The sequence below is a fragment of the Oncorhynchus mykiss genome, chromosome 30, assembly GCF_057628025.1.
Source record: "Oncorhynchus mykiss isolate SJ-2025 chromosome 30, ASM5762802v1, whole genome shotgun sequence".
Lineage (NCBI taxonomy): Eukaryota > Metazoa > Chordata > Actinopteri > Salmoniformes > Salmonidae > Oncorhynchus > Oncorhynchus mykiss.
This window is the reverse complement of record NC_143051.1, coordinates 4796659-4821733: the sequence shown is the minus strand read 5'-3', so window position 1 is coordinate 4821733 and position 25075 is coordinate 4796659. Positions and strand designations below refer to the sequence as shown.

Sequence of the window (25075 nt, the reverse complement as noted above, 5' to 3'; positions counted from 1 at the left end):
ATAAAAAAAAAAAGTGACCTTTATTTAACTAGGCAATTTATACCCCTATATATCACTATACACCACTACATACTACTAAATATCACCATAAATCACTTCAAGGTCAAATTATATCTCACTATATTGTTTCATAAGCAACCGATTCTCTCACAAGCGCTCAAATCAATTCCATTCAAATTAAGGGGCTTTATTTATTATTTAATTCAAGGGGCTTTATTGCCATGGGAAACATGTGTTAGCATCGCCAAAGCAAGTGACATAGATAATGAACAAAAGTTAAATTAAAAATTAAAAATTAAAAGAAAACATTACACTCACAAAAGTTCCAAAATAATAAAGACATTTCAAATGTCATTATGTATACAGTTTTGTAATGATGTGCAAATAGTTAAAGTACAAAAGGGAAAATAAATAAGCATAAATATGGGTTGTATTTACAATGGTGTTTGTTCTTCACTGGTTGCCCTTTTCTTGTGGCAACAGGTCACACATCTTGCTGCTGTGATGGACACTGTTTATCATAATTGGGTTTGTTTTTAAATTCTTTGTGGGTGTGTGTAATCTGAGGGAAATATGTGTCTCTAATATGGTCATACACCTCATGTTGTGGGCAGTGAGCACATAGCCTGTCTTCTCTTGAGAGCCATGTCTGCCTACGGTGGCCTTTCTAAATAGCAAGGCTATGCTCACTGAGTCTGTACATAGTCAATGATTTCCTTTAAGTTTGGGTCAGTCACAGTGGCCAGGTATTCTGCCACTGTGTATTCTCTGATTAGGGCCAAATAGCATTCTAGTTTGCTCTGTTTTTTTGTTAATTCTTTCCTGTGTCAAGTAATCGTTCGTTTTCTCATGATTTGGTTGGGTCTCATTGTGTTGCTGTCCTGGGTCTCTGTGGGGTCTGTTTGTGTTTGTGAACAGAGCCCCAGGGCCAGCTTGCTTAGGGGACTATTCTCCAGGTTCATCTCTCTCTAGATGATGGCTTTGTTATGGAAGGTTTGGGAATCGCTTCCTTTGAGGTGGTTGTAGAATTTAACTGGTCTTTTCTGAATATTGATAATTAGCGGGTATCGGCCTAATTCTGCTCTGCATGCATTATTTGGTGTTCTACGTTGTACACAGAGGATATTTTTACAGTATTCTGCATGCAGAGTCTCAATTTGCTGTTTGTCCCATTTTGTGAAGTCTTGGTTGGTGAGCGGACCCCAGACCTCACGACCATAAAGGGCAATGGGCTCTATAACTGATTCAAGTATTTTGAGACAGATCCTAATTGGTATGTCAAATTTGATGTTCCTTTTGATGGCATAGAAGGCCCTTCTTGCCTTGTCTCTCAGATCGTTCACAGCTTTGTGGAAGTTACCTGTGGCACTGATGTTTAGGCCGAGGTAGGTATAGTTTTTCGTGTGCTCTTGATGGAATTTGAAATCGTGGCCCTGGGAACTGGACATTTTTTGGAACAACACTATTTTTGTCTTACTGAGATTTACTGTCAGGGCCCAGGTCTGACAGAATCTGTAAATAATATCTAGGTGATGCTGTAGGCCCTCCTTGGTTGGGGACAGAAGCACCAGATCATGGGGCGGCAGGCTAGCCTAGTGGTTAGAGCGTTGGACTAGTAACCGGAAGGTTGCAAGTTCAAACCCCCGAGCTGACAAGGTACAACTGTTTGTCTGCCCCTGAACAGGCAGTTAACCCACTGTTCGTAGGCCGTCATTGAAAATAAGAATTTGTTCTTAACTGACTTGCCTAGTTTAATAAAGGTAAAATAAAAATAAATCAGCAAACAGTACACATTTGACTTCAGGTTCTCTCTCCATCTGCAGGCCCCCTCACAGCCCCCCCACTCCCCTCCCCATTCAAGGACCCTCACAGCCCCCTTCCCCTTCAGGCCCCCTCATAGCCCCCCCCCCCTTCCGGCCCTGGCCTCAAACCAAACATGTCCCTTCTAATACATCTACACTGCTAACACCACAGCCAAGTACACACACGCACGCACACACACACACACACACGCACGTACACACGTACACACACAGTTAACTGTCCGTCCAGCCACAGAGCTACTGGGCTAACTAACAATCTCTCACTGGCAAATCTATTGAAACCTCGGCTGCATTCCAATTCTTTACCATTCTAACAGAGGTGTTTACTTGTTGACGTTCTTTATATGGACCCTTGTCCCTATCCATCCTATCCACCCTATCCACCCTATCCACAGTGAAAGTGACTGTACTGTGGCCTGATGATACAACTCTCTCTACTATAACAATAGAATCTCCTACCAACCAATAGCTATACTGATACAACTCTCTCTACTATGACAATAGAATGTCCTTCCGACCAATAGCTATACTGATACAAGTCTCCACAGTCAAGAATGAAAATGGTTGGGTATTCACTGGCTAGTTTAACCAGAAGACCGACTACTGTTATCGACTATCAGAAATAGAACTCTCTCCAATAACCACACAAAGTAAAATCTCCTGTTCATTGTCACAGAATGAAGCAACGGTAAAGGTCAAGAGGTGCAGGAGCTAAGGTCACCGAGAAGAGGAGAGGCAGTCTGGACAGAAGATGGCTGCCTCGAGTGGTCAGACAACAACAAGGACTTTACAAAGGGCAGTAATAAGAAAACCCACATGGAACCATAGACCTCACAGTTCTCTGCACAACGGAACGGAGAGGAGCAGAAAATGACCAGACCCACAGCATTAGTTGACAGTGATGATAACCGAGTGCTACATTTTCCTTTAGGATTTTCTGGAAGTTTATGATAGTTTTGTTCTATAAAAAAAAAAGACTGTGAGCGTGTTATGGGGGCTTAGATTTCTTCCTGGGCAGGTGGATATAATCTGTGGAACAGATGGAAGGAAGGCAGGGAGAGAGGGAGAGAGAGAGAGAGAGAGAGAGAGAGAGAGAGGTCGTTTATCAGATGTTGGCAGAGCGAAGCAGAGAGTAAAGCAGAGTAGGGTAACAGTGGATCGATAAGGCTTTAGCCAAACACAGAAAGACAATACCTGGATGCTTGCCTGCCTCCACCCTCCATTCTCCCTCCCATTGATCTTCATTACTACCTCTCACTGAATTGGACTGGACTGGACTAGACTAGAGGAGAGGAGAGGAGACGTGGTGATGCATGAGCAGGGTTGTACTTCTGAACACAGACATAGTGGTTCACCTCACACACCTCACCACTCATACACACCTAGAGAGACAACAGGTGATGAATAACCTTGGTTGTGACCTGATGTCTACCTTTAGTTCCCCCGGAGCTGATATCTCAACGTTAGCTTAGTGAGATAGCACAGGCTCATGGGATGCAGAAGACACACAAACACACATCAACACAAACACACATCAACACAAACACACATAAACACAAACACAAACACAAACACACATCAACACACACACACACACATCAACACAAACACACATAAACACAAACACAAACACACACACACATCAACACAAACACACATCAACACAAACACAAACACACACACACTCCTTCATGCATCACAATTCATCTAGCTTCACTTTAAACCAGCCACTTTAAAATAAAATAAAAACTCATAGGGTAATCAACTAACCTCTTCATCTTTCAATCTGAAATTTGCATATCCAACATTCAAACATTATTAGCATCCATCCAATTACATGTTTAAAAAGCAAATAAAACATTCCAAACATCATCAAAATCACTATTTTCAATATTTTCTCTGACTGAAGAACCACACATTGGCTCATGACACTTCAGTCCCTGGCTGGACAATGTTATAATTGTGTCTTTAAGAGAAGCTTTTAATCCACCACTGTGAAAACAAGAGACACAGAGACAAAGAGAGAGAGACCGAGACCGAGAGAGAGAGCGCGAGAGAGAGAGAGAGAGCGCGAGAGAGAGAGAGAGCGCGAGAGAGAGAGAGAGAGAGAGAGCGCGAGAGAGAGAGAGAGAGAGCAAGAGAGAGAGAGAGAGAGCAAGAGAGAGAGAGAGAGAGAGAGAGAGAGAGCAATGTTAAGGCAAGGGCTGATTTCAAGGTTTTACTGCCAATCTACAAAGCATTAAATGGGCTTGCTCCTACATATCTTTCCGATTTGGTCTTGCTGTACATACCTACACGTACGCTATGGTCACAAGACGCAGGCCTCCTAATTGTCCCTAGAATTTCAAAGCAAACTGCTGAAGGCAGAGAGAGAGAGAACGGAGAGACTGGGTCAGGACTGAAGTGGAGAGAGAACGGAGAGACTGGGTCAGGACTGAAGTGGAGAGAGAACGGAGAGACTGGGTCAGGACTGAAGTGGAGAGAGAACGAGATAATGGACTCCCCCCCCCCCCCCCCACTACCACTATCAGATTAGAGCCATAAGGGAGACTAGGCATCTACCCCCCCACTACCACTATCAGATTAGAGCCATAAAGGAGACTAGACATCTACCCCACCCCACTACCACTATCAGATTAGAGCCATAAGGGAGACTAGACATCTACCACCCAACTACCACTATCAGATTAGAGTCATAAAGGTGACTAGACATCTACCCCACCCCACTACCACTATCAGATTAGAGCCATAAAGGAGACCAGACATCTACCACCCCTCCTCTCCTGTAGAGCTCCATTTTTATGGAATGGTCTGCCTACGCATGTGAGAGACGCAGACTCAGTCTCAACCTTTAAGTCCTTATTGAAGACTCATCTCTTCAGTAGGTCCTATGATTGAGTATAGTCTGGCCCAGGAGTGTGAAGGTGAAAGGCTCTGGAGCAACGAATCGCTCTTGCTGTCTCTGCCTGGCCGGTTCCCCTCTCTCCACTGGGATTCTCTGCCTCTAACCCTATTACAGGGGCTGAGTCACTGGCTTACTGGTGCTCTTTCATGCCGTCCCTAGGAGGGGTGCGTCACTTGAGTGGGTTGAGTCACTAATGTGATCTTCCTGTCTGGGTTGGCGCCCCCCCTTGGGTTGTACCGTGGCGGAGATATTTGTGGGCTATACTCGGACTTGTCTCAGGATGGTAAGTTGGTGGTTAAAGATATCCCTCTAGTGGTGTAGGGGCTGTGCTTTGGCAAAGTGGGTGGGGTTATATCCTTCCTGTTTGGCCCTGTCCGTTTTTATGTATTTATGCTGCAGTAGTTTATGTGTCGGGGGGCAAGGGGTCAGTCTGTTATATCTGGAGTATTTATCCTGTCTTATCCGGTGTCCTGTGTGAACTAAAGTATGCTCTCTCTAAGTCTCTCTTTATTTCTCTCTCTCTCTCAGAGGACCTGAGCCCTAGGATCATGCCTCAGGACTACCTGGCATGATGACTCCTTGCTGTCCCCAGTCCACCTGGCTGTGCTGCTGCTCCTGTTTCAACTGTTCTGCCTGAGGCTATGGAACCCTGACCTGTATACCGGACATGCTACCTGTCCCAAACCCAACTGACATTTACTCCTGAGGTGCTGACTTGTTGCACCCTCGACAACTACTGTAATTATTATTACTTGACCATGCTGGTCATTTAAGAACATTTGAACATCTTGGCCATGTTCTGTTATAATCTCCACCCAACATAGCCAGAAGAGGACTGGCCATCCCTCAGAACCTGGTTCCTCTCTACGTTTCTTTCTAGGTTTCGGCCTTTCTATTGAGTTTTTCCTAGCCACCGTGCTTCTACACCTGCATTGCTTGCTGTTAGTTTTTTTTAGGGTGGGTTTATGTACAGCACTTTGTGACATCAGCTGATGTAAGAAGGGCTTTATAATTACATTTTATTAAATTGATTGGTATTGACTGTTTCTGACAGTTTGTGCAGAAATCCTTTGGTTGTCCAAACCCACAGTTTCATTGGCTGTCTGGGTGGCTGGTCTCAGACAATCCTGCTGGTGAAGAATCTGGAGGTGGAGGTCCTGTGGAGGTCCATGTGGAGGTCCATGTGGAGGTCCTGTGGAGGTCCATGTGGAGGTCCATGTGAAGGTCTTGTTGAGGTCCTGTGGAAGTCCATGTGGAGGTCCATGTGAAGGTCCTGTGGAGGTCCTGTTGAGGTCCATGTGGAGGTCCATGTGGAGGTCCTGTGGAGTTCCATGTGGAGGTCCATGTGGAGGTCCATGTGGAGGTCCATGTGGAGGTTCTGTGGAGGTCTTGTTGAGGTCCTGTGGAGGTCCACGTGGAGGTCCATGTGGAGGTCCATGTGGAGGTCCATGTGGAGGTCCTGTCAAAATCCATGTGGAGGTCCTGCGGAGGTCCATGTGGAGGTCCATGTGGAGGTCCTGTGGAGTTCCATGTGGAGGTCCTGTGGAGGTCCTGTGGAGGTCCTGTGGAGTTCCATGTGGAGGTCCATGTGGAGGTCAATGTGGAGGCTGGACCTGGTTACATGTTTGTGGTTGGACGTACTGCCAAATTCTCTAAAACAATGTCGGAGGTAGTTTATGGTAGAGAAACTAACATTATATTCTCTGGCATCAGCTCTGGTGGAGATTCCTGAAGTCAGCATGCCAGCATTGTATAATTGCTTGCATTGTGTTCTGTGACTAACCTGCTCCTTTTAGAGTGCCCTTTTATTTTACCCAGCACAAGGTCCACCTGTGTAATGATCATGCTATTGAATCAACTTATTAATGATATACCACACCTGTCAGGTGGATGGATTATCTTGGCAAAAGAGAAATGCTCACTAACAGGGATGTAAACAAATTTGCGCACGACATTTGAGGGAAATTCGTTTTTTGTACGTGGAACATTTCTGGGATCTTTTATGGGGCCAACACTTTACATGCTGCATTTATATTGTTGTTCCGTCTACTATTCTCACAAAAGCATGTCATTACTGTCAAGCTTCACCTAACAATCAGATATTATTCAGAGTAAAATGACAGTCAACAGTTCTTTAATTAAAGGCACAAATTATCACATTCTCTAGAAATCCATTTCCTAAAGATGAATTTCAATATGTTGTGAGGAGACGCTAATTGTTTCACTCTCCCAAAAGCTGGCTGTACTAACACGTTAGTAAAATATTAGATAAGCTTATATCTCAGAAAGATAGCCTCTTGTTAATGTTCACATTCGTTCCATGTGAACTCCACCAACTGTAAGCTAATGTTGAACATCTAGTGGATTACATGGACTAATTAGTGATCTAACAGAAGATGATTCTCCAAGCATGTCTACAAGATATAAGTATTATTGGAGGGAACTGGAGCTGGGAGCTAATGTTAGCTTTAGCCAACCCCGGTTTGCATCTCTTTTTGCCCAGAGCCTACTCATCTGTTCTGTCAGATGTTTTTTTCTCTCACTTTTGGTTGATGCTTTGGGAGTGAGGGAGAGTCTTCCCCTAAGTTAGGGATTCAGAGTCTTCTCCTAAATTAGGAAGACAGAGTCTTCCCCTAAATTAGGGAGACAGAGTCTTCCCCTAAATTAGGGAGACAGAGACTTCCCCTAAATTAGGGAGATGGAGTAAAAAATCAGGGAGAAAGAGTCTAAATCAGGGAGACAGAGTCTACATCAGGGAGACAGAGTCTACATCAGGGAGACAGAGTCTACATCAGGGAGACAGAGTCTACATCAGGGAGACAGAGTCTAAATCAGGGAGACAGAGTCTACATCAGGGAGACAGAGTCTACATCAGGGAGACAGAGTCTACAACAGAGAGACAGAGTCAAAATCAGGGAGACAGAGTCTACATCAGAGAAGAGGTGTCTATTTCTCGATCCCTCTCTTCTTCCTCTACTCTCTTTTAAGGCTCCCTCAGTTTTTCTTGTGGTTCAACATCTCCCCTAGGGGAGGCTCAGGGACCAAGAGTCTGAAGGGATGTGTTTGCTTGTGTGTGTGTTTGTGTGTGTGTATGGTTTTGTGTGCGTATGTGTGTGCGCCTATTTGTGTGTTTGCGTGTGTGTCTGTGCTCGCCTGTGTGTGTGTGCGCGTGCCCATCTGTGTGTGTGTGTGTGTGTGTCTGTGCACGCCTGTGTGTGTGTCTGTGCATGCCTGTGTGTGTGTGTGTGTCTGTGCACGCCTGTGTGTGTATGTTGGGGAGACGGAAGAGTATATGTATACTTCCATATGAGTCAGATATATTATATTAACACCCCTAGGCGTGTTCCATGGCCGCCATCACACCCCTCAATCCAGTCCAGTATCACAACCCCCCCCCCCCCCCCCTTGAGAAACTCAGGCAGAAGAAGAAAAAGGGGGAGAAGAAAGGAGCTGGGAGAGGAGAGGCTGGTTTAAAGGAGTTGGGAGAGGAGAGGCTGGTTTAAAGGAGTTGGGAGAGGAGAGGCTGGTTTAAAGGAGTTGGGAGAGGAGAGGCTGGTGTGGTTAAAGGAGTTGGGAGAGGAGAGGCTGGTGTGGTTAAAGGAGCTTGGAGAGGAGAGGCTGGTGTGGTTAAAGGAGTTGGGAGAGGAGAGGCTGGTTTAAAGGAGCTGGGAGAGGAGAGGCTGGTGTGGTTAAAGGAGTTGGGAGAGGAGAGGCTGGTGTGGTTAAAGGAGCTTGGAGAGGAGAGGCTGGTGTGGTTAAAGGAGCTTGGAGAGGAGAGGCTGGTGTGGTTAAAGGAGCTGGGAGAGGAGAGGCTGGTGTGGTTAAAGGAGTTGGGAGAGGAGAGGCTGGTGTGGTTAAAGGAGTTGGGAGAGGAGAGGCTGGTGTGGTTAAAGGAGTTGGGAGAGGAGAGGCTGGTGTGGTTAAAGGAGTTGGGAGAGGAGAGGCTGGTGTGGTTAAAGGAGCTGGGAGTGGAGAGGCTGGTGTGGTTAAAGGAGTTGGGAGAGGAGAGGCTGGTGTGGTTAAAGGAGTTGGGAGAGGAGAGGCTGGTGTGGTTAAAGGAGCTTGGAGTTGAGAGGCTGGTGTGGTTAAAGGAGTTGGGAGAGGAGAGGCTGGTTTAAAGGAGCTGGGAGAGGAGAGGCTGGTGTGGTTAAAGGAGTTGGGAGAGGAGAGGCTGGTGTGGTTAAAGGAGCTTGGAGAGGAGAGGCTGGTGTGGTTAAAGGAGCTTGGAGAGGAGAGGCTGGTGTGGTTAAAGGAGTTGGGAGAGGAGAGGCTGGTGTGGTTAAAGGAGCTGGGAGAGGAGAGGCTGGTGTGGTTAAAGGAGTTGGGAGAGGAGAGGCTGGTGTGGTTAAAGGAGCTGGGAGAGGAGAGGCTGGTGTGGTTAAAGGAGCTGGGAGAGGAGAGGCTGGTGTGGTTAAAGGAGTTGGGAGAGGAGAGGCTGGTGTGGTTAAAGGAGCTGGGAGAGGAGAGGCTGGTGTGGTTAAAGGAGCTGGGAGAGGAGAGGCTGGTGTGGTTAAAGGAGCTGGGAGAGGAGAGGCTGGTGTGGTTAAAGGAGTTGGGAGAGGAGAGGCTGGTTTAAAGGAGCTGGGAGAGGCGAGGCTGGTGTGGTTAAAGGAGCTGGGAGAGGAGAGGCTGGTGTGGTTAAAGGAGTTGGGAGAGGAGAGGCTGGTGTGGTTAAAGGAGTTGGGAGAGGAGAGGCTGGTGTGGTTAAAGGAGTTGGGAGAGGAGAGGCTGGTGTGGTTAAAGGAGCTTGGAGAGGAGAGGCTGGTGTGCTTAAAGGAGCTGGGAGAGGAGAGGCTGGTGTGGTTAAAGGAGTTGGGAGAGGAGAGGCTGGTGTGGTTAAAGGAGTTGGGAGAGGAGAGGCTGGTGTGGTTAAAGGAGTTGGGAGAGGAGAGGCTGGTGTGGTTAAAGGAGCTGGGAGAGGAGAGACTGGTGTGGTTAAAGGAGTTGGGAGAGGAGAGGCTGGTGTGGTTAAAGGAGTTGGGAGAGGAGAGGCTGGTGTGGTTAAAGGAGCTGGGAGAGGAGAGGCTGGTGTGGTTAAAGGAGTTGGGAGAGGAGAGGCTGGTGTGGTTAAAGGAGCTGGGAGAGGAGAGGCTGGTGTGGTTAAAGGAGTTGGGAGAGGAGAGGCTGGTGTGGTTAAAGGAGTTGGGAGAGGAGAGGCTGGTGTGGTTAAAGGAGTTGGGATAGGAGAGGCTGGTGTGGTTAAAGGAGCTGGGAGAGGAGAGGCTGGTGTGGTTAAAGGAGTTGGGAGAGGAGAGGCTGGTGTGGTTAAAGGAGTTGGGAGAGGAGAGGCTGGTGTGGTTAAAGGAGTTGGGAGAGGAGAGGCTGGTGTGGTTAAAGGAGTTGGGAGAGGAGAGGCTGGTGTGGTTAAAGGAGCTGGGAGAGGAGAGGCTGGTGTGGTTAAAGGAGTTGGGAGAGGAGAGGCTGGTGTGGTTAAAGGAGCTGGGAGAGGAGAGGCTGGTGTGGTTAAAGGAGTTGGGAGAGGAGAGGCTGGTGTGGTTAAAGGAGCTGGGAGAGGAGAGGCTGGTGTGGTTAAAGGAGCTGGGAGAGGAGAGGCTGGTTTAAAGGAGCTGGGAGAGGAGAGGCTGGTGTGGTTAAAGGAGTTGGGAGAGGAGAGGCTGGTGTGGTTAAAGGAGCTGGGAGAGGAGAGGCTGGTGTGGTTAAAGACACCGAGGAACCTTTGCCTGGTGCAGTGGGGGAGGGGCCTGACCAGAGAGGTAGGGCAGGTGGTCAGGATGGGTGATGGAGGTGACTCAGACTCCTCCTCAATGGGTCCTGAGATGACAGCCAGTCAATGAGTCAAAGTACATGGTGAGTGAACTTTTTTTTTTTTTTTGCTATCCGGCAAAGTTTGTAAGATCAGTACAACACGCTATGAAAAACGAGGGGCATGGTGTCCTCTCAACCAGGGAACGGTTTAGGTTGAGGAAGTGGGTCACAACCTTGCGTAAAGGTTTACCTTCAGACGCTGTTTAGATGTTTTTTTTTTTCTGGCAATGGGGCTTTTTGAGATTTGTTATTAGTCTCTTTATTTGCTGAATCTTCTCCCATTTTTTATGGAGACTCTTTGGCCAGATACAGTGCCTTGCGAAAGTATTCGGCCCCCTTGAACTTTGTGACCTTTTGCCACATTTCAGGCTTCAAACATAAAGATATAAAACTGTATTTTGTTGTGAAGAATCAACAACAAGTGGGACACAATCATGAAGTGGAACGACATTTATTGGATATTTCAAACTTTTTTAACAAATCAAAAACTGAAAAATTGGGCGTGCAAAATTATTCAGCCCCTTTACTTTCCGTGCAGCAAACTCTCTCCAGAAGTTCAGTGAGGATCTCTGAATGATCCAATGTTGACCTAAATGACTAATGATGATAAATACAATCCACCTGTGTGTAATCAAGTCTCCGTATAAATGCACCTGCACTGTGATAGTCTCAGAGGTCCATTAAAAGCGCAGAGAGCATCATGAAGAACAAGGAACACACCAGGCAGGTCCGAGATACTGTTGTGAAGAAGTTTAAAGCCGGATTTGGATACAAAAAGATTTCCCAAGCTTTAAACATCCCAAGGAGCACTGTGCAAGCGATAATATTGAAATGGAAGGAGTATCAGACCACTGCAAATCTACCAAGACCTGGCCGTCCCTCTAAACTTTCAGCTCATACAAGGAGAAGACTGATCAGAGATGCAGCCAAGAGGCCCATGATCACTCTGGATGAACTGCAGAGATCTACAGCTGAGGTGGGAGACTCTGTCCATAGGACAACAATCAGTTGTATATTGCACAAATCTGGCCTTTATGGAAGAGTGGCAAGAAGAAAGCCATTTCTTAAAGATATCCATAAAAAGTGTTGTTTAAAGTTTGCCACAAGCCACCTGGGAGACACACCAAACATGTGGAAGAAGGTGCTCTGGTCAGATGAAACCAAAATTGAACTTTTTGGCAACAATGCAAAACGTTATGTTTGGTGTAAAAGCAACACAGCTGAACACACCATCCCCACTGTCAAACATGGTGGTGACAGCATCATGGTTTGGGCCTGCTTTTCTTCAGCAGGGACAGGGAAGATGGTTAAAATTGATGGGAAGATGGATGGAGCCAAATACAGGACCATTCTGGAAGAAAACCTGATGGAGTCTGCAAAAGACCTGAGACTGGGACGGAGATTTGTCTTCCAACAAGACAATGATCCAAAACATAAAGCAAAATCTACAATGGAATGGTTCAAAAATAAACATATCCAGGTGTTAGAATGGCCAAGTCAAAGTCCAGACCTGAATCCAATCGAGAATCTGTGGAAAGAACTGAAAACTGCTGTTCACAAATGCTCTCCATCCAACCTCACTGAGGTCGAGCTGTTTTGCAAGGAGGAATGGGAAAAAATTTCAGTCTCTCAATGTGCAAAACTGATAGAGACATACCCCAAGCGACTTACAGCTGTAATCGCAGCAAAAGGTGGCGCTACAAAGTATTAAATTAAGGGGGCTGAATAATTTTGCACGCCCAATTTTTCAGTTTTTGATTTGTTAAAAAAGTTTGAAATATCCAATAAATGTCGTTCCACTTCATGATTGTGTCCCACTTGTTGTTGATTCTTCACAAAAAAATACAGTTTTATATCTTGATGTTTGAAGCCTGAAATGTGGCAAAAGGTCGCAAAGTTCAAGGGGGCCGAATACTTTTGCAAGGCACTGTAGCTTGGGTTTTTAGAGAGGACTGTCTCCATCTCGTTTTCCTCTCTTTCATGTATTCTGTCTTTCTCCAGTTTTTATTGACTATTTTCTAACTTTCACTTTCTCCATCTTGTCTCAATTTCTTCTCTCTTTCATTTTCTCAGGTTCTCCACCTCTAACCACATTACTTGTTTTGAGATGAGCTACTTTCAAAGCTTTTCTTTCTATCTCTCTGTCTCAGACTAAAAATACCTCTAAATCTCTCTCCCGTTCTATCTACCCCCTCTCCATCTTTCTCTGTCTTCTCTTCTTTTGCCTCCGTCCCTCTCACCCTCTTCCCCCCATCTCGATCTATATATCTATATCTATATCTATATCTATCTATATCTATATTTATATCTATATCTATATCTATATATACACACCTAACACCCTAACCTTACGGGCTGTAAATAACACCCTAACCCTACAGGGTGTAAATAACACCCTAACCATAATCCCACAGGGTGTAAATAACACCCTAACCCTAATCCTGGAGGGTGTAAATAACACCCTAACCCTACAGGGTGTAAATAACACCATTACCATAATCCCACAGGGTGTAAATAACACCCTGACCCTATGTGGTGTAAATAACATCCTAACCCTATGTGATGTAAATAACACCCTAACCCTACATGGTGTAAAGAACACCCTAACCCTAACCCTTCAGTGTGTAAATAACAGCCTAACCCTAACCCTTTTAAACTCAGACAAAACAGAGATGCTTGTTCTAGGTCCCAAGAAACAAAGAGAACTTCTGTTGAATCAGACAATTAATCTTGATGATTAAACAGTCGTCTCAAATAAAACTGTGAAGGACCTCGGCGTTACTCTGGACCCCGATCTCTCTTTTGAAGAACATATCAAGACTGTTTCAAGGACAGCTTTTTTCCATCTACGTAACATTGCAAAAATCAGAAACTTTCTTTCCAAAAATTATGCAGAAAAATTAATCCATGCTTTTGTCACTTATAGGTTAGACTACTGCAATGCTCTACTTTCCGGCTACCCGGATAAAGCACTAAATAAACTTCAGTTAGTGCTAAATATGGCTGCTAGAATCCTGACTAGAACCAAAAAATTTGATCATATTACTCCAGTGCTAGCCTCCCTACACAGGCTTCCTGTCAAAGCAAGGGCTGATTTCAAGGTTTTACTGCTAACCTACAAAGCATTACATGGGCTTGCTCCTACCTATCTCTCTGATTTGGTCCTGCCGTACATACCTACACGTACGCTACAGTCACAAGACGCAGGCCTCCTAATTGTCCCTAGAATTTCTAAGCAAACAGCTGGAGGCAGGGCTTTCTCCTATAGAGCTCCATTTTTATGGAACGGTCTGCCTACCCATGTCAGAGACGCAAACTCGGTCTCAACCTTTAAGTCTTTACTGAAGACTCATCTCTTCAGTGGGTCATATGATTGAGTGTAGTCTGGCCCAGGAGTGGGAAGGTGAACGGAAAGGCTCTGGAGCAACGAACCGCCCTTGCTGTCTCTGCCTGGCCGGTTCCCCTCTTTCCACTGGGATTCTCTGCCTCTAACCCTATTACAGGGGCTGAGTCACTGGCTTACTGGGGCTCTCTCATACCGTCCCTGGGAGGGGTGCGTCACCTGAGTGGGTTGAGTCACTGATGTGATCATCCTGTCTGGGTTGGCGCTCCCCCTTGGGTTGTGCCGTGGCTGAGATCTTTGTGGGCTATACTCAGCCTTGTCTCAGGATGGTAAGTTGGTGGTTGAAGATATGCCTCTAGTGGTGTGGGGGCTGTGCTTTGGCAAAGCGGGTGGGGTTATATCCTTCCTGTTGGCCCTGTCTGGGGGTGTCCTTGGATGGGGCCACAGTGTCTCCTGACCCCTCCTGTCTCAGCCTCCAGTATTTATGCTGCAGTAGTTTATGTGTCGGGGGGCTAGGGTCAGTTTGTTATATCTGGAATACTTCTCCTGTCCTATTCGGTGTCCTGTGTGAATTTAAGTGTGCTCTCTCTAATTCTCTCTTTCTTTCTCTCTCTCGGAGGACCTGAGCCCTTGGACCATGCCTCAGGACTACCTGACATGATTACTCCTTGCTGTCCCCAGTCCACCTGGCCATGCTGCTGCTCCAGTTTCAACTGTTCTGACTAGTTTTTGGCCTTTCTAGGGAGTTTTTCCTAGCCACCGTGCTTCTACACCTGCATTGCTTGCTGTTTGGGGTTTTAGGCTGGGTTTCTGTACAGCACTTTGAGATATCAGCTGATGTACGAAGGGCTATATAAATAAATTTGATTTGATTTGATTTGAACCCTAAAGTGTGTAAATAACACCCTAACCCTAACCCTACGTGGTGTAAATAACACCCTAACAATACCTGGTGTAAATAACACCCTAAACCTACATGGTGTAAATAACACCCTAACCTTAACCTTACAGGGTGTAAATAACACCCTAACCTTACAGGTTGTAAATAACACCTTAACCCTACGTGGTGTAAATAACACCCTAATACTACGTGGTGTAAATAACACCCTAACCCCACGTGGTGTAAATAACACCCTGACCCTAACCCTATGTGGTGTAAATAACACCCTAACCCTACATGGTGTAAATAACACCTTAACCCTACAGTGTGTAAATAACATCCTAACCTTAACCTTGCTGGGTGTGAATAACACCCTAACCTAACCCTAACCCTACAGGCTGTAAATAACACCCTAACCCCAACCCTAAACCTACGTGTTGTAAATAACACCCTAACCCCAAACCTACATTGTGTTAATAACACTCTAACCCTAATCCTACAGGCTGTAAATAGCACCCTAACCCTACACGCTGTAAATAACACCCTAACCCTATAGTGTGTAAATAGCACCCTAACCCTATGTGGTGTAAATAACACCCTAACCCTATTTGGTGTAAATAACACCCTAACCCTAACCCTCAGTGTGTAAATAACACCCTAACCCTATGTGGTGTAAATAACACCCTAACCCTACGTGGTGTAAATAACACCCTGACCCTAACCCCACAGGGTGTAAATAACACCCTAACCCTGCAGTGTGTAAATAGCACCCTAACCCCACAGGGTGTAAATAAAACCCAGACATTAACCCTGCTGGGTGTAAATAACACCCTGGCCGTAACCCTATGGGGTGTAAATGACACCCTATCCCTAACCTATCCCTAATGCTTGAAGACATGGCTAAAGGTCAATCAGATTTGTGAACATGGTCCCTAGCTGTGTGTTGCCGCTTTCCACGTTGTCTGTTGTCTGTAGCTTGTGAGGTGTGGAAACACTTTGTTGCTTTTATGAATTTTGTCTTGCTGCTTTTTGTTTTATGTTGCTCTGTCTGTATGCTACGTCTTGCTTGTCCTCTGTTGCTCTGTCTGTATGCTATGTCTTGCTTGTCCTATGTTGCTATGTCTTGCTTGTTCTATGCTGCTATTGTCTATATTGTAATTGTTTTTAATAACCTGCCCAGGGACTGCGGTTGAAAATTAGCCGGCTGGCTAAAACCGGCACTTTTACTGAAACGTTGATTAATGTGCACTGTCCCTGTAAAAATAAAAATAAACTCAAACTCAAACTCAACCCTACAGTGTGTAAATAACACCCAATCCCTAAAGGGTGTAAATAACACCCAATCCCTAAAGGGTGTAAATAACACCCTAGCCCTTCAGGGTGTAAATAACACCCTAACCCTTCAGGGTGTAAATAAAATGCCTGTCTAGCAATGACCAACAAACAACTTGAAAGAGCTTTTTAGAGCAATCGTAAAATAGTCATGTGCAAACACTGCACAATCCAGGTGTGCAAAGCTCTTAGGGACGTACCCAGAAAGACTCATACCTGTAATTACTGTATTAGGTGATTCTAACATGAGGGGTGTAAATATTTATGTAAATGAGATATTTCTGTATTTCATTTTCTTTGCTGAAATGTCTAAAAACTACACTGACCATCTACCCTTTTCCATTTACCTTACCCCTTATATAAACTGCCCTCTCCTGTCCATCACCCCTCTGTCCCCTCCTGTCTGCTCCCCCTGCTCAGTCCTCTCCCCTGGGGTCATATCCACCGACAGGCCTATTCCCCATAAATTCTCCAGCCTGGATAAGCATGGTCCCAGCTTTTAGCTGTTGACCAGGGCCCATAGGGCTCTGATGAAATGTAGTGCACTACATAGGGAATATACTGCCATTTGGAGAGGCAGCCTTTACCTCCAAGTGCCCCCTAGCTAGCGGGGAGGCTGGCCATAAATCAGCCAGGGACGGAGTGCAGCAGGCTGGGGAGATAAGAGGGAGGGAGTGGGTAATTGCTCTTTGTGTCAGGGTCAGTGTGGGGACACCCATGCCTAACACACAAAGTCACACATTATGTGTTGATACAAAATAATGAATGCACATATTTTTATTTAACTAGACAAGTCAGTTAAGAACAAATTCTTATTTACAATGATGGCCAAACCCGGACCACACTGGGCCAATTGTGCACAGCCCTACAGGACTCCCAATCACAGCCGGATCTGATACAGCCTGGATTCAAACCAGGTACTCTGGCGATGCCTCTTGCACTGAGATGCAGTGCTTAGACCGCTGCGCCACTCGGGAGCCCAAGTATGAATGTAAGTCGCTTTGGATGAAGGCGTATGCTAAATGGCTTATATTATATATTAATATTGTATTGTTACATCATACGCCATCTTACCTGATAGGATTATTACTTTCTATATTAATAATGTCATTAGGAGTCATTAGGATCTACAGTCCTTAGGATCTACAGTCGTTAGGATCTACAGTCATTAGGATCTACAGTCGCTAGGATCTACAGTCGCTAGGATCTACAGTCGCTAGGATCTACAGTCATTAGGAGATCTACAGTCATTAGAAGATCTACAGTCGTTAGAATCTACAGTCATTAGGAGATCCACAGTCATTAGGATCTACAGTCATTAGGATCTACAGTCGTTAATATCTACAGTCATTAGGAGATCTACAGTCATTAGGAGATCTACAGCCATTAGGAGATCTACAGTCATTAGGAGATCTACAGTCATTAGGAGATCTACAGCCATTAGGAGATCTAGTCATTAGGAGATCTACAGTCATTAGGAGATCTACAGTCATTAGGAGATCTACAGTCGTTAGGATCTACAGTCGTTAAGATCTACAGCCATTAGGAGATCTACAGTCATTAGGAGATTTACAGTCGTTAGAATCTACAGTCATTACGATCTACAATCATTAGGATCTACAATCATTAGGAGATCTACAGTCAATAGGTTCTACAGTCAATATCATGGACACAACTTTCAATTGGGACAAGTGGACATGTCCCTCCCACATTCTGAAATTGCATTTTTGTCATTGGAATGTGATACAATCCATGCGGACGCCTCCGAGAGGTCGGGTAGGCTGTTTGCAGTGCTTATTCGACTGGATTTATGACCATGCGGACAACACAGAGCGGGCTTCCAGGCTGTGTGAAGGCAAAGCTCCTGGAAGGCTTTGCTGGACCAGCACGGGAGAGTTGAGTAGCTCAATGTTTTGCACTCTTTCACCAAGTTGTAAAAAAAAAAGCAGAACAGAAAGTGTCTACTCTTTAGTTGACTGATGTAGCTGGCAATGTAACTGCTGTTTACTTAACAGAAAAAAAAAACTAGTGTTTATTCGAGGTGCCGAGCCAGTATTGTCACTGACATGTATCATTAGTTAATGTTACATCCCCTCGCGACTGAGGTGAATGAATAAGATATGCTATTCAGTAGCATCCACATCCAGGTCAGCTCTAGCCTCTAGTTATCTGTCAGATATTTACTATCTAACAACAGTCGCTAGTTTTGCTATGTTTTGTAGTCTTTGTTTTGTCACGTTTCAAAGGGGAAATTAAGTTGTCAAGCTTTCGCCAGTTAATGTACCATTCGAGAGAGAGCTGGCCAAACGTAGGCTTACGTGAGCTATTCTTATATTTCCTCAAGCTAGACCTGAATCAAATGATGAAACCATCAGCCAAAATGATTGAAGATTGATATTCTGAAGTTTTTTCAGTGCAACGTGAGTAGAATTTCACACTGACACAGCAATAGACAGGTCTAAAGTTACAGGCAACTCTGTCGTGTTGGACAGATTTCTTCATCCCACTCCCGCCTGCACTGGCTGGCTTTCTGTCCAACTCCCAATCACTACTGCAAGAACTGGTCCCAAACCCAACCACAGTCCCGCAAGAACTGGTTCCAAACCCAACCACAGCCCTGCAAGAACTGGTCCCAAACCCAACCACAGTCCCGCAAGAACTGGTCTCAGACCCAACCACAGTCCAGCAAGAACTGGTTCCAAACCCAACCACAGTCCCGCAAGAACTGGTTCCAAACCCAACCACAGTCCTGCAAGAACTGGTTCCAAACCCAACCACAGCCCTGCAAGAACTGGTCCCAAACCCAACCACAGTCCCGCAAGAACTGGTCTCAGACCCAACCACAGTCCAGCAAGAACTGGTTCCAGACCCAACCACAGTCCTGCAAGAACTGGTTCCAAACCCAACCACAGTCCCGCAAGAACTGGTCCCAAACCCAACCACAGTCCCGCAAGAACTGGTCTCAGACCCAACCACAGTCCCGCAAGAACTGGTTCCAGACCCAACCACAGTCCTGCAAGAACTGGTTCCAAACCAAACCACAGTCTTGCAAGAACTGGTCTCAGACCCAACCACAGTCCCGCAAGAACTGGTTCCAAACCCAACCACAGTCCTGCAAGAACTGGTTCCAAACCCAACCACAGTCCCGCAAGAACTGGTTCCAAACCCAACCACAGTCCTGCAAGAACTGGTTCCAAACCCAACCACAGTCCTGCAAGAACTGGTTCCAAACCCAACCATAGTCCTGCAAGAACTGGTTCCAAACCCAACCACAGTCCTGCAAGAACTGGTTCCAAACCCAACCATAGTCCTGCAAGAACTGGTTCCAAACCCAACCACAGTCCTGCAAGAACTGGTTCCAAACCCAACCACAGTCCCGCAACGTTATTGCAGCTCACTTGCCAGCGATGGTCCCAGCAATTTTGTGCCCTTTAGGCAATATCGAATGCGCAAAAATAACTTGAGAAATAGGTTAAATGACCAGAGATTCTCACATGGCCCTAACATTGTATTACTGGGCTACATCAGCCAATGTGCTAGATGTAGATTGAAGAAAGCAGAGTTGACGAGAGTTGCCCTTTCTCTTCAGCTATTTTATAGTCTACCTTTTAGGTGTGGGAAGATTTTCAGACTGAGAAATATGGTTGATCAATATTTAAGCTTATTTCTAGGCAATGTAGTAAACTATAGTCTAATCATAGGCCTATTTAGGAAGTACAATTTTTTGGGGGAAAGATAACTACGCCGTGCTTCTCCACTCATGTACACATAGGCTAAAGCCTACTCTATTTAATTGAGACCACAGTTGATCTCGCAGGTATTGCTACTGAACTGGAGGCAGCAAGAATGATGATAGCAACACTTGCTATGTTTTGCATAGTCCTATAGGATATAGCCTAGCTTTTTTTGGAAGACGATTTTTAGGCTGAGACAAATAAACGGGTAATCCAGACTTATTGAAAATGAAAATGCCCCAGCACATGTTGTGTTTTTTCCTTTTTTAATAATGATTAAATTTTTTGGAGTGCACTTCGACTCATCTGTCATGATCGTCGTATGACTGAGACCAAGGCACAGCGTGGTATACGTACATTCTCTTTTAATGAATGAACACCGTAACAAACCAACAAAAATAACAACCGAAACCTGACGCTATACAAAATAGTGCTGACAGGCAACTACACATTGTCAAGATCCCACAAATACCAATGGGGATAATGGCTACCTAAATATGATCCCCAATCAGAGACAACGATAAACAGCTGTCTCTGATTGGGTACCATATCAGGCCTACATAGAAATACAAAAACCCCCTAGATGAGCTAAACTAGAGTACCCACTCCAGTCACACCCTGACCTAACCAACATATATAGAAAAACAGGGATATCTAAGGTCAGGGCGTGACATCACGTTGGTTGAGTTGCCCTCTACTTCCTTTTATTATTAATATTTATGTATCGATGTTGTATTAAACTACAGTCTGATTATTTTTAAGTTAATTTCATGTTTAAGTTTAACTGCCACGTGATTCTCCATCCATGTAGGCAGCCTACTCTACTTCAGTGAGACCACACATTCTGAACCTCTCACAACCCAACTAGGAATGGTAGGCTACTGACGTTGAAGCAGCGAATTCTGAGTGTGAAAAATATGTGCTTTTAATACACGTGGTACAAAGTAGAAAGAGGACAGTTTTACAAATAATCTGTGGGACAACAACAAAAATAATTTTCATCCCAAAGTCATCTGCCTGCGGCATGAAAAATGAAGACCTCTGTAGGACCCATATGTCCTGCAGGCATCCCGTGGGAACGCAGCCCTCTAGTGCAGTCAGGACACAACAACACTACGCTCATCATGTCTTAGCAGGATCAGATGTTGACAGGGGGTCCCCAGCAGGGTCAGACAGCCAGGGAAGACCAGGCTACAGAGCTCAGGTGAATTCTGCAGTATATTCAGCGAATGATACCAACGTTTCATCTTGAATTGATGGATCTACTTACAGTAACTAAAGGACGGCAGATTAAGAATAAAGCTAGAGTCTGGGATCTGGGAAATAAATGGTCATTTCAATTATTGAACCATTGATTATATTCTTGGATAATATAATGTATAAATGTACACCAAGGTAATTCTTTATCATGCCTCAACATTAGGAGGATCAAATGGTGACAGGGGTCTCAGCAGAGTTGAACTTTCCCAAAGACACAAAACATGCAAAACAAAAAAAAATGTGAGGAAGACCTGGGAGACACTATTGACGATGAAGAATGGATAGAGATATGTTAGAATACCCAGTCATGTTCTTATCATCTCAGACATGATGACTGCAGTTTAAGACCATCCATAGAACGTACTGTACTATATGCCAGTGACACTGAACATCATGCACTCAGAAATTGTACAGGAGGTGTAAAGCACAAAAAACAGAACATATTTGCATATGTTATGATCTTGTGTAGGCTGGCTGAATTCTGCCAAGAGTATGTTCTTTTATCTCAGCGTGTCTACAGATTCTCCCTTCTCCCTGATTTTGTTTGCTTGGAAATGTTGATACTGGAGACTGTTATCAGAAGAAACTGTGTAATCTAGAATTTACAGTGGCTAGGAAATGCATTGCCATTAATTAGAAGGATGGTTATCTTCCCACAAAGTATGAAAGAAATGTCAAGTTATGTACAGTATCACATGATTTGTTTTTAGGATTAAGGGTATACTGTGCAAATTTCGTACAGCTTGGATGCCTTATGTGGAATATTGTATGACTAAAGGAGTCTGTATATAGGCAATCCCTATCTGCTGGGCTGTTCAGTCCTGATCCCGGCTGTACTGTTGACACTCTGGCCTAACACACTTGAAACCAAATATGAATGTTTCACTAAGATCCTAAAGCTGAGTGGGGGGGTGTTGGATTGGGGCGCTGCAGGGTGGTGGACCCCTAGGGGCAGGACGGGGCGACTTCAGCTATATTATGTGCATGTGAAAAGAGCTCTACCATATTATTAGGCCTATGAGATGAATTATATGGAGATGTCACATCCTGATCTGTTTCACCTGTCCTTGTGCTTGTCTCCACCCCCCCCCCCCTCTAGTTGTAGCCCATCTTTCTCATTATAACCTGTGTATTTATGCCTGTGCTTTCTGTCTGTTTGTGCCAGTGTTGTGTTGGTTGCCAAGTCAACCAGCGTTTTTGTCTCCAAGGTCCTGTTTTTTTTCTCACCGTCTCTGTTTTTCTCATCCTGATTCTGACCTTTGCCTGTCTTGACTCTGAGCCCTCCTGCCTGACCATTCTGCCTGCCCTTGACCTCGATCCCGCCTGCCTGACCATTCTGCCTGCCCTTGACCTCGAGCCCGCCTGCCTGACCATTCTGCCTGTCTTGACTCTGAGCCCGCCTGCCTGACCATTCTGCCTGCCCTTGACTCTGAGCCCGCCTGCCTGACCATTCTGCCTGCCCTTGACTCTGAGCCAGCCTGCCTGACCATTCTGCCTGCCCTTGACTCTGAGCCCGCCTGCCTGACCTTTCTGCCTGCCCTTGACCTCGAGCCCACCTGCCTGACCATTCTGCCTGCCTGATCATTCTGCCTGCCCTTGACTCTGAGCCCGCCTGCCTGACCCTTGCCTGCCCTGTTCCGTTTGGATCTCTGACCTGGTTATGAAGTCTTGCCTGTCCCCGCCCTGCCTTTTGCCTACCCCCTGGACAATAATACATATCAGAGCTCAAACCATCTGCCTCTTGTTTCCGCATCTGGGTCTCGCCTTGTGTCGTTATAGGAGGGTCTACAGTTTCCATGTGTTAATGTGTAGGTGTATGTGTGTTTTCATGCAAAAAAATAATTGTTCTCCAAACCTTTCCTTGACACATAAAAAGAAAGGTGGGAAGGAAGTTTCTGGGGAATAAGTAGAGTTATTGACTAGACTGGTGGGTGTCGGGTATGTAGGCGGCTTGGGTTGGCTGGGCAGTCTGGCTGAAATTTGATATAGAGGACGGCTTAAAGACAGTCAAAAGTAGTCTTGTACTGTATCTGTAAGAGTTTTTCATTTGTTAGGCGATTGGTTAAAGGTGAAACACAATATTGATTATTGAATTATCATTGATCTAGTTCAGTCTTATCAATTACTTAAACATATTTAATAATATCTTACATAGCTTGATGACTGTGTGCATTTCCGCTTACTTTGTGTTGTGGTAAATAGAGACGACTAGAAGGGCCATGGGTCAAATTGGATTGTGTAGAAATGCAGTATATGTGATTTAGATGGCCCTAAATATGGGAGGACCCTCAGCCCCCTGCCAAGTTATGTCCCCCTCTGCAAATAGCACTGTTCGCGATTTACAAAATCATAGTCAATCGATCAATAATATAATAATACTCTAAGCAAAACATTTTATTTTTAATTTACAATCTGTAGAAACTAGGATAATAGAAGGTTCAGAACTTTTGTGAAACATCGCAGCTGAAAAATACATGACAAATAGAAACTGGACGGTGTTCAGAGACAGATGGGAGGGGTTGAGTGGAGCTGAAGGATCGGACTGGATGGTGTTCAGAGACAGATGGGAGGGGTTGAGTGGAGCTGAAGGATCGGACTGGATGGTGTTCAGAGACAGATGGGAGGGGTTGAGTGGAGCTGAAGGATCGGACTGGATGGTGTTCAGAGATAGATGGGAGGGGTTGAGTGGAGCTGAAGGATCGGACTGGATGGTGTTCAGAGATAGATGGGAGGGGTTGAGTGGAGCTGAAGGCCTGGATGGTGTTCAGAGATAGATGGGAGGGGTTGAGTGGAGCTGAAGGCCTGGATGGTGTTCAGAGACAGATGGGAGGGGTTGAGTGGAGCTGAAGGATCGGACTGGATGGTGTTCAGAGACAGATGGGAGGGGTTGAGGGGAGCTGAAGGCCTGGATGGTGTTCAGAGACAGATGGGAGGGGTTGAGTGGAGCTGAAGGATCGAACTGGATGGTGTTCAGAGATAGATGGGAGGGGTTGAGTGGAGCTGAAGGCCTGGATGGTGTTCAGAGACAGATGGGAGGGGTTGAGTGGAGCTGAAGGATCGGACTGGATGGTGTTCAGAGATAGATGGGAGGGGTTGAGGGGAGCTGAAGGCCTGGATGGTGTTCAGAGATAGATGGGAGGGGTTGAGTGGAGCTGAAGGATCGGACTGGATGGTGTTCAGAGATAGATGGGAGGGGTTGAGTGGAGCTGAAGGATGGGACTGGATGGTGTTCAGAGATAGATGGAGGGGTTGAGAGGAGCTGAAGGATCGGACTGGATGGTGTTCAGAGATAGATGGGAGGGGTTGAGTGGAGCTGAAGGATCGGACTGGATGGTGTTTAGAGATAGATGGGAGGGGTTGAGTGGAGCTGAAGGATCGGACTGGATGGTGGTCAGAGATAGATGGGAGGGGTTGAGTGGAACTGAAGGATGGGACTGGATGGTGTTCAGAGATAGATGGGAGGGGTTGAGCGGAGCTGAAGGTTCGGACTGGATGGTGTTCAGAGATAGATGGGAGGGGTTGAGTGGAGCTGAAGGATCGGACTAAAAACAAATAAAGATATCTATTGTAAAATATACTGTGTCCGTAAAATGTGTATATAATGTACGCTAACGTTCAAAAGTTTGAGGTCACTTAGAAATGTCCTTGTTTTCCATGAAAACATACAGGAAATGAGTAGCAGAATTAATAGGAAATATAGTCAAGACTTTGAGGTTATAAATAATGATTTTTAATTGAAATAATAATTGTATCTTTCAAACTTAGCTTTAGTCAAAGAATTCTCGATTACAGCCTTGCAGACCCATGGCATTCTAGTTGTCAATTTGTTGTGGTAATCTATAGCGATTTCACCCCATGCTTCCTGAAACACCTCCCACAAATTGGATTGGCTTGATGGCCACTTCTTACGTATCATACGGTCAAGCTGCTCCCACAACAGCTCGATAGGGTTGAGATCTGGTGACTGTACTGGCCACTGCATTATAGACAGAATACCAGCTGACTGCTTCTTCCCTAAATAGTTCTAGCATA

General features: G+C 45.4%; 1 long non-coding RNA gene across 1 annotated transcript in view; it reads right to left on the bottom strand.

The window, feature by feature from the left end:
• Positions 1–1995: 1995 nt before the first annotated feature.
• LOC149970180 (uncharacterized) overlaps positions 1996–25075 on the bottom strand; it is a 98740-nt gene continuing 75660 nt past the window's right edge. Inside the window, exons 2-3 of the long non-coding RNA XR_016493614.1 lie at positions 3018–3105; positions 1996–2852 (exon numbers count right to left, since the gene is read on the bottom strand). This is a non-coding gene — a long non-coding RNA (uncharacterized LOC149970180). The remainder of the gene's footprint in view (positions 2853–3017; positions 3106–25075) is intronic.